Source organism: Sturnira hondurensis, unplaced genomic scaffold (genome assembly GCF_014824575.4).
Source record: "Sturnira hondurensis isolate 20B ecotype Veracruz unplaced genomic scaffold, ASM1482457v3 Scaffold0007217, whole genome shotgun sequence".
Lineage (NCBI taxonomy): Eukaryota > Metazoa > Chordata > Mammalia > Chiroptera > Phyllostomidae > Sturnira > Sturnira hondurensis.
This window is the reverse complement of record NW_028079848.1, coordinates 1,568,626-1,580,641: the sequence shown is the minus strand read 5'-3', so window position 1 is coordinate 1,580,641 and position 12,016 is coordinate 1,568,626. Positions and strand designations below refer to the sequence as shown.

Genomic DNA, 12,016 nt, shown 5'->3' with positions numbered 1-12,016 from the left:
GTTGTGATAAAGAGAATGCCCGGGGGGGGTGGATATTTCCAGGGGGAAATATATATATATATTTATGAATGAAGATTTGGGGGGGTGATGGAAGGAAATTCTAGGTTGAATGGGAAGGATGATTATTGTTATTTTTACCAACCCATTTATTCACGTATCAAGTGTTTGTCGTAGGCGAACTAAACGGAAATCTGGCACGTGTTACCACTTTCCTAATAACTAGACAAGACTTCCCCAAACTAATTTCCATTAGAAATTTTGTTCTCTGTAAACACTAAGAGAACACACTACTGAGTTTGGATATGACTAGTTCTAGAATTTTCTGTATATGCTGGGATGGGGCAAAATCTTGGAAGACAGAAGCTGTCAAGGCTAAAGTTCATGTGTAGCCTATGATAGCTCTTTAGGAAGATGCTGGGTGAAAGGCAGGGGGTGGGCGTGTTGTGTCTTCTTGTCCTTGGGGAGGTCACGGCTGCTGGAAGCGGACTGCCGAGTGACCTGCCAAAGGTCTCCCTCTGAGACCTCGAGAGGGGAAGAGTCTGGCTCCTGGACACCCCCCGGCCACTTGGAGCCACACTGTGTGGGGAAGCCTGGCTGTGGTGTTGGAGAAACTGTCAGCCACTGCCGGTGTAGGCTGGGCACAGTGACCAGGCCTCATTTCTGGGACCAAGGTGCCTGACTCTGCCCCTGACGTGATTACCGTGAAGCCCTGGGTCATCCCCGTGGTCCCCTGCCCCTCGCTCTCTGTGTGCAGCATGGTCATACAGCACGGGCGTTGTACCTGTGAACTGGAGAGACACTGTTCCCCTGAAGTGGCTCTGGGGTCGCAGGCCCGCCGTGCTATCTGCCCCAGCTTCATTCAGGTCCTGTATCTGTGAAATGAGAGGGTGGATATGATGTCTCTGTGTTGGCCCCCCCCCTCTGCCCGCCAAATTCAGAGGAGACTAGGATTATTTGCAGTGCCCACTAGGCTGCTGCTTTGGCTTTAAGAGCAGACCCGCCCAGCAGGCTGTGGGTGGAGGGTCCAGGGAAGAGTGGGGGCTGCGAGCAGCCAGCATCCTTCCTTTTCGCTTCCCCTTGCTCATCGCCACTGCTCTGAAACTGGTGGTGACACTGTGTTCAAACTCCGAGAGCCCAGAGTAACCCCTGGATCAGGCCTCCCTGATGAGTGATGAGCGTGCCTTCCCAGGGTGTTTTCCCGAAGCTTTTCCTCGGGCGTGCCCTCTGTCATAAGGGTCATAAGGGGCGGCCACTGGGAAGAGGCCCCCCTCGGCTCCCTCCTTTCTTCCCTCCCGCCCTCTCCTCTTCTCTCTTCTCTCTTCTCTCTCATCCTCCCTGTTTTTAGCACTGCCCTTCACATCCACAGAGCACCTCGAGCGTTGGACAGGAAGTTTAGTTGTCATGGGTGCATTGAGCTCGGGATAAAATACGTCTTCTGATGCAGAAGCTTCCCCTGCTTGGAAGCAGCAGCCCGGGGTGGGAGAAGCAGCCCTGGTGCGGTCGCCGGGCCGAGGGCATCTGCCCCAGGCTCGCTGCGGCCCCGACGCGCTCTGTCCAGTCCTTATTCTTGTGTTGGCCCCTTCCCGACTGGTTTTCTTTTCTAAGTTGGAACTGTGTTCCCCGCAAAGCTCTTTGACACAACGCTTAATAAACATGAAAACGAGGAATTGTAATCTCTCCTTAAGGAGGAGGCCGTGCCTCACTTCCTGTTGTGCGTGTGTGCACTCGATCATGGACACATTTTCTCAGAAGACGGTCCACGCTGTGCGCTATTTGGCCTTGCGTATACGCATGTTACATGCTGCTGTTTGGAGGCGTCTTAATTTCCTGGGACATCTTCTTGGACACAAAGGACCTTGATGTCCGGAGCAGCTCCTAGCCTCTGTGGGGTGAGCTGTGTGGTGTGTTTTTTCAGAGCGAAGGCCTCCCCACATTTTGCAAATGTGGAACCAGCCATCTACCAAGGGGCATTGACTGATAAATATTCTGTGCTGAGACAAGCCGTTTTCTCAGAGCTTTAGTTTTCCCGTTTGTAAAATTCGGGTAATCCCAGGGTTTTCAGGTCTACTTTATTATGAAGATCACACGTGCAGCTCCCTGCTGGATTAGATTAGATTTCTCAGTGGCATCTCACCCTGATTGCAGCATAACGGAACTTCTCATTCCGTGTCTCCGCAAACCTGTTATGTCCCCCGTCCTTACCTTTTTAGTAAATCAGTGAGCGGCCATCAGTGACTTGCTGAACGCTTGTCCGGATTCCTGCGGTTTCCTCTGCCCACGTCATGCTCGTCAGTGCGCTGGGGCAGCTGTACCTCTGGAACAGGTGTGCAGCCGGAGTACATCTGTCCGTCTCTCTTGCTACCAGCCGGCCTACGCCCCTGGGAGACGCCGCAGCGTCATAGTGTCTCCTCCTTACATTCTTCTCCTTAATTCAGTGGTCAACTGTCAGAGCAACCCTTTACAAGTAAAAATTAAGTCACGTCATTGTCCTGTTTCACATCCGTCTAAGGATTTCACTGACTGCCCCAGGGCCCTCAAGGTTCTCCCCGCCAGGCCTGTCTGCCTCCGGGGCCTCTTTGCTCAGATGGCCCGCCACACCGGCCTGGCGACCATGGGACTCCCAGACTGGTTCCCAGCAGGAGGACTCGATGCTTCTGCTCACTCTTTCCTCTACCTGGAATGTTCTGACCTCAGCATGTGCAGTTCAGACCTCTGCACTCCTGCCTGGCTGCTTCTCAAGTTACCCCCTCAGAGAGACTTTCCCAGTTTCCAGGCTCTCGCATCTCCAGCCACCCTCCAACCCTTTGCGGTTTTCTTTTCTCTCCCACACTGTTTGAACTTATCCGACTCATTTATGTAGTTACTCGGTTATTGTCTCTTCCCCGGACTGGAGGGGAGGGACCTGCGTGTTTCACTCATTGCTGTGTGTCCTAGTTGATAAAACATCGAACAAGGGGTTAGGCCCTGGCATTCACGACAAGGGAGCCTTCCTGCTGGGCTGAATCCCGGGGAAGTGGAGGGTAGGGGGTGTGTCCCAGGAAAGAGATGGAGTGTGGCCAGGGCGCAGGGGGTGGGGTGCTGCTGGCTGTGGAACTGTGGCACGATTTCAGCCTCCGAACAGTGGGCATCAGCTGAGAACTATGCCGGGCGCACAGCAGGCGCTGGGTAAATACCTATTGAGGAAATGGACAATGGAGTGCTAAAATATGAAAGGAAGAAGGAAGGTAATAACTTCAAAGGAAAACTCTGAAAACAGTCAAATTGGACAGAAAGTCCAGCTAACACCCGGCACGGCACGTAGTTCCATCATGTGTTTTCTTGTGATGTGTCCTGACCATTTCCGAGTGTGCATTTCAGTGGCGCTCGGTACAGTCCTAACGCCAGACCTTGCTTTTGAGAGTGACGTCTTGGGGCAAACGCGCGCCTGCAGAGTCAGGCCTTTGCTTGTGGTCCGCCTGTTGGGCCGTAAGTTCATGTGTCACCCAAGCTTCTGTGCGTCCGTTTTCTTGGCTCAGAGCTGTCCTGGGGGTAAGTAAAAAGGAGATAAAACAGAGGACGGCTGCTCCCCAGGAAATCCACCATTGCTTCTCCGTGGGGCAGCTGCAGAGACTGACCACCGACCAGTGATTGGGGACACTGGGCAGATGACGGGCACATTTCGGGGAAGCCCCTGCCCATGGGGGTCTGTTATCCCTGAGCTGGGGTGCTGAGAGGTTAAGCAGAGAGCGGCTCTGTAGGCAGGTCTTGCTCCTCGGGACAGCGCTTGCTGCCCCTCCCCAGTTAGGATTCCGGGTCTCCACGGCCTCCCGCGTACTCTCGGCCGTTCGAACAGGATGGTTGTGCAAACTCATGAGCATGACGTAGTGAGGTCTTTGCCAAGTGTTTAAAGACGAAACCCTCACTTGTGGCCGTGGTGTTTTCAGTGCAGAGAACTGTGACGAAGGGGGCAAGGGGAGTGTGGGCCAGGCCGTGAGGACCGAAGCGTGGAAGATACTGTGTTTGAGGAGTAGTTCCCTGAAGTGCGTTGGTTTGGCTTGAAGAATGAAGTTCAGGGTCCCAGAACTAGGAGTTTTCCCGGATAGGTGGGGGCCGCTTAAACGGAGGTGGCAACCACGTAGGACTTCCCTTGACCCGCTTGTTCAGCCTTAAGTCCACATTGCTGAATCAGAGGTCTGTGTGCGGGGCTGGGCCTGGCCCGAGCCAGGTGTCACGTCTGCATTCGGGGGACGAGGCGAACGTTTGCAGACTTTCTGAGCATGTCCGCTGTAGATACTGTAGACTGAATGGGAGGCCTTGGTGGCTCCGTTCTGCCTCTGAGTCTACTGCTAATTTTGAGGACACTGCTCCCCGCCTGGTGTAGGGGATGGTGGGGGGCATGCCTTGAGCAGAACCATAGGCTCGACCTTGAACCCTCTGCTTAGGTGTATATTTTGAGCAAGTTGTTTAACTCATCTGAACTCCCGTTTTGTCCCGTTTTACCCTAAATCAGAGGTAACGACAGCCCGCCTACCGGCTGTGGTGAGGCTGAGGGAGAGGTCGTGTTATGCTGCCTCTGGCTGGCGGCTCTGGGTGGGCGGGTGGCCTTTGGCCTCCAAAACATGTTTTCAGCCATCGTCTTCCTATGGAGAATTGAAGACTGTCCCCCACTGTTGTCTGCTCATCATTCCTCCCTCCCACCCTTTTTACACTTAAGTCCTGCTGTGTGGCTCCGCAGCACTCAGGTGGGTGTTAATCCGACGATTGCTCAGGATAGTTCACTGGAAGGTGTTGGGTGTGAGTTCTCCCCATTCCCCACGCTCCTTGTGTGTTATTTGCATTTTGAGGGACGATCTCGAATCCAAATGAACTCGTTTTTGAGATGCGTCTTCTGGCACTCATCAATCCAGTAAATAGTTGTTTAGCTCAGGTGAGCTCTACCTAGCACTGTGGAAAACATAAAGGCAGCTTCTAATTGGTGATATCTCATTGTTTTACGAATCATTTTTTATTATCATCGAGGTTTATTATTCCTGTCATTTTACTTACGGGCTTATTAACTTTTCAGTTAGTTTGTGTTGTTTAAATTTGTTTCCTGTGTTCTGATCATTAAAAGTTGGAAAGTGACTATCAGTCTCCTTTTAAAGAAAATTTTCTGTGTTTAATTTGTACCAATAGATGTAGAGCCCTGGAAATCATGCCCATCAGTCCCAGTTTCTGTACGAAATTAGGAAGTTTATGTGCCTTAAACTCTGTTCCTTATTAAAATGCTGTATTAATAAGTACTTCCATATACCTGAATACAGGAGGGTTAATTGGAACTGCTGGTAGGGGACCTACTGATTATTCACCCTGAGTGGTCCACTGAGTGTGTGGAAAATTAGAGTCAGAACAGCATTTCTTAAAAGTGGTTGGTGTGTATGTGTTTAAACCATTGGAAAATGGTAAACAGTGCAACTAACCCTGAGTTTTTTTTTTGTTTTCATTGTTTGGAACAAGCCTATCAGCTTCCTCCGTCTCCAATTCGTCATTCATCTGTCAGTTGTCGGTGTCAGACTACCTGAAAATGCCATTGCCAAACTGTGGGTTCAACGACAGTTATTTGAAATGACAGGAAAATTGTCAAGTGAAGTGTTGGTTCCAAATAACAAAGGCGTTTACCTCCACGTGTTTGCGGAGACAGTGACAGAGCGGGCTTCGGCTGCCAGTGCGCTCAGACCTCTCAGGTCTCCGGGTACCTTCGGCCTGTGGTCGGGGAGGGGCGCCTGGCCGGGCAGGCGACTTCCGGTTTCCCCTTCCTGCCTTTGCTGGCGTCGTGGGCAAGAAGGCCTTCGTGGTCATCGTCTGCACATGGGCCAGACGGGCCCTTACCTGTGTCTGCTTGTCCTTTCAATGTCCTTGAAACAAGTCAGGCTCCCTAAAGTCATACAGCGGTTTTAATTTCAAACTCTGCGAATTAGGAAGTTCTCTTGGCCTTCTGCAGATGGGTGGAGTGGTACTGTCTTTGATCCAGTGTCGCTGGGGGCTAGGAAAACTAGCTGTTTGCTCTTCCTTAGTGGGAGGGCTGCGTCTCAAGTTTCACTGAATATGTCTTTTCAGGATTTAAAAAAAAATTTCCTTTTGGTGTCCAGATAACAAGCTTCCTCTGTGCTGTAAATAAACCCTCAGATTTGCATACACACACACACACACACACATGCACGCACGCACTGTATTCAGTACTATATGTATAGTTAAGTGTGACACACTGTTTATAGCCCCTTACACATTCTTTGAATCTTATTAGACATTTACTTGCTGTGTGGAAAATGCTTGTGTCCACTTGTTTTATTGATACACAGAATTGAGAGGAATGTGCTTTTTGCACGTGCCCTGAAAGTCGTGATGGGAATTCTCGGTGGCCACAGGGCAGGTGGATGGACTTCCTGTCCCTCACACGTAGTGGGTCTGTGTGCGTGGGCACCTCTCTGGCTTGCATCTAAGTCACTTCTACTTATGTTGAAGTCGCCTTCACTTGTTTCAGTTCTACTGTGTGTGACATCAGTAAACTACTTAGGGGACACAGTTACTACTTACAAAATGAACAGACCCTGAAGAACGATGAATTCTACTGTGTTCTTGAAGGGCACTTCAGGCCCGCGGCCATATGTGAGCAGGCGGGGCTGGTGCCCGGCCCATTGGCTACAGAGTCCTTTCCGCAGACACTGACTGATGCCTGCAGCTCCGTTTCTCCCGCTTTCTCTAAGCAACGACTCTTTGTAAATACTCGAGGAGAACAACCAGTTCCTTGTTTCGTGTTCATTGTTGGTGTTCTATTCTTCAGTCGACTCAAAGACTAGTAGCCTGTAAGCTACAATGAGGTTCAGGATCTGAGATTTTAGTTTCCAAGCTTTGTCTTAGAAGTTTGGATAACATCTTACCTACCAACTTCTTCAGTCTGAAAAGAATAAGATGGCCCTTTTTGGGGGGGTCCCTTAGGTCCATGCTCTAGTTAGTGAGAAGAATACAATGGGTTGTCGGGCCCACCTCCTCCCCCTCTGGGAGATATTCATAGGCCGTGAGTTGTCCTAGGTCCATGGGGCACCAACCACGCTTTGGTCTCGCTGTGGTCCTTGCGCTTGGGGTCCTGTTGGGTGAGTTTGGGGGTCTTCCTCCTGGGTCACTCCAGACCGCTGTTGGTTTTTCTCCTCCACTGTTCTTTCCAATTGTTTTCCTCTGGTTGCATCAGGAAACTCTTGCTCCTCTCACATTTGTCTTGGCCCTTCTCCGGCCCCGCACGCCCTCACCATACCTCAGATGGGGAATCAGCCTTAAATATAACCCCAGATATTTAGGAAAGCAATGCATTTTGAAGGGGTTGGACGTATCGGAAAGTATCAGTCCAAACATTTGAAGTAAGTTGAGGTTCACTTTAGAGGCATCATCGAATGTTCAATGATATCTTTTAAAAAAATTAAAGTCATTGGGGTGACTGGTTAGTAAAATTATATAGGTTTCAGGTGTACAATTCTGTGATGCATTATCTGTATATTGCATTGTGTGTTCACTGCCCAAAGTCAAATCTTCTTCCACCCAGCTCATTTTTTGAAAGATTTTATGTATTTATTTTTAGAGAGAGGGGAAGGGAAGGAGAAAGAGAGGGAGAGAAACATCAATGTGTGGTTGCCTCTCAATGTGTTCCCTACAGGAGACCGGGTCTGCAACCCAGGCGTGGGTCTTAACTGGGACCTGAACCGGCGACCCTTTAGTTCAAAGGCCTGTGCTCAGTCCTCTGAGCTACACCAGCCAGGTCCCAACCCATGTTTTTTTAACCTAGCCTTCCCTCAACTATTAACAGGAAGGGAAGACTGTTTTGTTTGGAAGGTGGGGGTGGGGCCGTGCTTCTATTTTCTTTTCTCAATTCGATTAATTGGGTGACATAGGTAAGTAATATTCTATAAGTTCCAAGTGTAGAATTCCATATACATCATCTGTACATTGCACTGCACACCCACGACACCAAGTCTAGTCTCCTATGACCATGTATTTGACCCCCTTTGTTCTCTTCATCCTCCCTTAACCCTCATTGGGTAAGAGAATTGAAGGCGCAAACATTTATTTAATTACTTTATTTTAGTTTTTTCAAATGTTTTCGACTACATTTTATACTAAAGGTATGATAATGTGGAATGTAGGGTCATTTTGGGGCTACTCTAGGAAACTAACAGCTATACACTTTTACCTTTGGGAAATTATTTCCAGAGATGTAAATGTTAACCTTTACAAGTAAGCTTTTGGAATATGGTTAATTTGCAAGGTCAGGACTGTCTGTAATTGGTCGCAGGTGTTAAGCAGATTTAAATGCTGATTCTCGGTCTACGACAGTGGCTGTGTCATCTCCATCTTTGTCATAAGGGAAGTTGTCATAAATGTTCTTTGCTTTCCAAGCTTGATCCGATGTGGTCCTTGGCTTAAAGAACACACTCTTTTTTTTTCCCCCACTTGTCTTTCTTAATTTGAAAGGTTTTCTACAATAAAACTCCTACTATAACGGGAAGTAAGCAGTGAAACTCAGCCCAAGGGGTTTGTAGGTGACACCGTGCCATTTGAGAGTGGAGTCATTCCAGCGATGTTCTGGAGTGAGTCCTCTCTCTGACGGTGACACGCAGGGCCGTGTCTACCTGCATACTGCAACTCGGCAGACTTGGACTCAGCATCTGTGAGCCTAGGGACTCGGGTTTTCTCGGGGTCACATATTTCTCCCTTTCCCCATTCACGGGGCCCTTTTAGACTGTGTGTGGGGGGAACACAGCCTCAGCCCTGGGTAAGGGGCTGGGCCAGTTCGGTGGGACGCGCCCAGCTCAGCGGTGCCTGTGATGGGACCTGATCTCCGTTCAGCCAAGGACGAGCCATGTCCTGGAGACCCTGCTAGCAAGCGATGTGTGTCTGTCCCTCTGGTAGCTGTCAGCTCTGGAGCGACGTCTCTTCAGGCTGATGATGGGAATGCTGGTCCCTGCCCAATTAGATGGGGACACACCCGTGGTGGAGGCTGCCTGCAGGTCTCCTATGTGGGCGTCCGAGGGCTCCCAGGGCTTGGCCAGAATCCCGCCCACAGGAGTGGTGTGGAGAGCACTTCTATTCTAAACCAACCCTCCAACACATAGAACCCCGTCCACTGTATATCCAGTCCCAAATTCAAGTTAATATGGAAAGAGACGTCACCCGAGAGTATTTGGAAGCAAACGTCACCTCAACCAAAAACAGCCATTTCCAGACCTTGTTTTTGTAGGGACGCCAGGTGACGGTTAAGTATTTTTAGGGCAGAAATAAGCCAGGGAGAAGGAGGCCTGGCATCGGACCCGCCTTACTCTGTAATGAGCGTGGCCTCCATATTTATTAAGCAGAGGGGACTTTGCAGGCCTGGTAACCTGTGATTTACAATAGGCTCAAAACTCGAAGAGCAGGAAGAATGACTTGCCTTCTTTGACAGGCTCCTGGAGACAGGATGCATTCATTCTTGTTCTATTTTAATTAATTAGTCTGTTTAGTACAAGTGATTTAAAATAGACCAAATAAAATACAGGCTGTTTTCCACGTTCATTTGCATTTCTGGTTTGTAATGTGACTTAGGTCTCCAAGTTGCAAGTGATTGCTTAACATTGCACATTTTATTTTATTTTATTTCCACAAGCAATTGGAACAAAAGTAGACTCATTTGAAGAAACGTGGGCATGGAAATTGTTTGCCTTTTTCCAAAATTTTTTTTAAAGCTTTTAAGTTGAATACAGACATTGTTTTTGCAGTCACTGGTTATCATGGGAGGGAATGATTAAGAGGAAAAACGTTGCTAAAAATAATAAGGTTAAACATTTTGTTGGTGCTTGTGTATGACAATGGAGACTTAATGCTGTCTTCAGGAAAAAGCGGTTTATAAATTAAGTGCCCTGACATTTAAGAAGTCTGAGAACCAAAGTCTTGGGAGCCGCGGAAGAGACTTTAAAGTTTTTTGTTTTAATTCTTGGCGGAGTTTCTTACCTCATAGTGTTTTTTTATAGACAGTTGTTGCACAGGTTTCTGTGGCTCACTGTCTGCGGCAACTGGCCGCTGCTGTCCTGTCTGAAGGCAGACCTGGCCAGGTGACCTTTCTCTTCTGTTTATGAGACGTTCATGCAAGGAAAAATGGGCAGGGCGTCCGCTGTCTCCTGAGTACACATGCTTTGTTGCAGGGAGACCTGGGCCTCTTCCCCAATCTGGTATCTGCACAATCAATGGGACAAATGGGCCTGAGCCTGGATTTTGCGGTTGCTGAGGCTCAGGTACCAGGCAACCCAGGAGGCTGTTTGAAGAGGCAGCGCTGAGAGTAGGGTCGACGTCTGTACTTTAAAACAAGGTTGGGGAGAAGGGGTGGGAGGAAGACAGTAGGAGGGGGACAAATGGAAGAGGAAAAAACACAATAAAAACGAAGGTAAAAAAATAAAGTCAAAAATAAATAAACAGAAGGTGGCCAGAGAATGTGTGGGAAGGCAGAACAACAGGTTGATATTTCCCTCTCTCCCTCTCTCTCTCCTCCTTCTCCCTAAAAATCACGGTAAAAAATAAAACGCAAAGGCTGAGCTACGTGACAGTTCACGCATTGGCACATGGCAAGCATAGGGATGCTTTACCACCTCGTGTTTTGATGTTTGTACACACAGCTAGTCTTGAGGGCTAAGGCGCCAGAAATACCAACAGTCGTGGGTCCAGACTCACAGTGACCCAGGGGGTGACAAGGAGGCAGAAACATTTGGGGACCCAGGTTTATCTCCTTTCTGTGGTCCCTGGCTGTAGAAGAGTAACGTGCTAGATACAGGTCTGAGCACTTGACACATACTGTTGACTGTTTTCATGGCCCTGACAATCGGCCTTAGGGGCCGGGGAGGGTTACCACCCCCTCTTCACAGTAAGGAAGTGGAAACAGAGTTAATGTCATTCAGCCCATATGTAGAAGGAGGAGGCTGGACTTGAACCCTGGCATCCGGGCTGTGGACTCCGGTGTCCCCTACAGATAGGTGGTCCCTGTCACGCTCGTCACACATGATGCTCTCCTTCTCTCCATTCCCACTTCACACAACCGTCCATTTTGGGGGTGTATGCTATGCCCCGCGGGCACAGTGCAGAGTCCTGTGACACAGAGGACTGAAGTCCTGTGCTCAGATTTGCAGCCTAGCCGGGCAGACTGACAGCAGTAGCCACAGAAACACGTGGTGACAGACCCGGGGTTGCAGAAAAAGTTGCAAAAAGAGCAGGAGGAGCCTGGTCGCAGCAGGTCACCAAAGAGGGCTGGCCTGCCAGAGTGACGGGGGGGAGGTGGCCCTCTAACGCTACCAGGGTGCCAGGAAGGCTCGGGTCCCATCTGGTCCTTCATGGCCCATCCATTCTCCAGCTCCCGTAGGAGACCTGGCTGGCACTGAATGTAAGCTCCCTGTCGAGGTTGCAGACCTTCCCCGTGCCCTCGTTAAGTACTTGCACATTGATCTTTAGGGACTTTTGCTCCACCTCCAGCTTCCTGCCTCTTAGCAGGGGCTGGGAGTGGCCGAGTATAGCCACAGGTCAGGCGCGGGGAGGTGGGTGGGTGGGAGTCTGGGCCAGCCGTGCACCTGCGCTGGAAATACTTGCTATCGGAGGATGCAGATACCTTCCTCACACCTTTCCAGCACATCATGGAAGAATTGACTAGGCCCAGGGATGTGCTCAGACCACTGGCTCAGGAAATTGATTTCGTTAGCTCCCCTGGGCTTTTTCACTATGGTTGGGACAGGATTTAAGAATAATGAAACGGAATTCACCCTCCAGGGTGGGCACACACTCAGTCCCCTGCAAGTGTCCGCAGTCACTCATGATGCCTCTGTGTCCCGAGCATCTCTCTGGCCGGAGGCCTTGGGAGGCGTACAAGGGTTTGCAGATCTCAGTCGCTGCCCTCCCAGGAGCTTTCTGCTTGAGGGTGAAGGAAAATAATACCAGCAGGGCTGTGCGGGCTGGTCAGGAAGTGGCTGGGGGTGTGTCTGGGAGCCAGGCTGCCTGC

General features: G+C 49.9%; 1 protein-coding gene across 2 annotated transcripts in view; it reads left to right on the top strand.

The window, feature by feature from the left end:
• CDC14A (cell division cycle 14A) overlaps positions 1-12,016 on the top strand; it is a 103,399-nt gene that overhangs the window by 28,034 nt on the left and 63,349 nt on the right. The gene's annotated exons all lie outside the window — the stretch shown is intronic.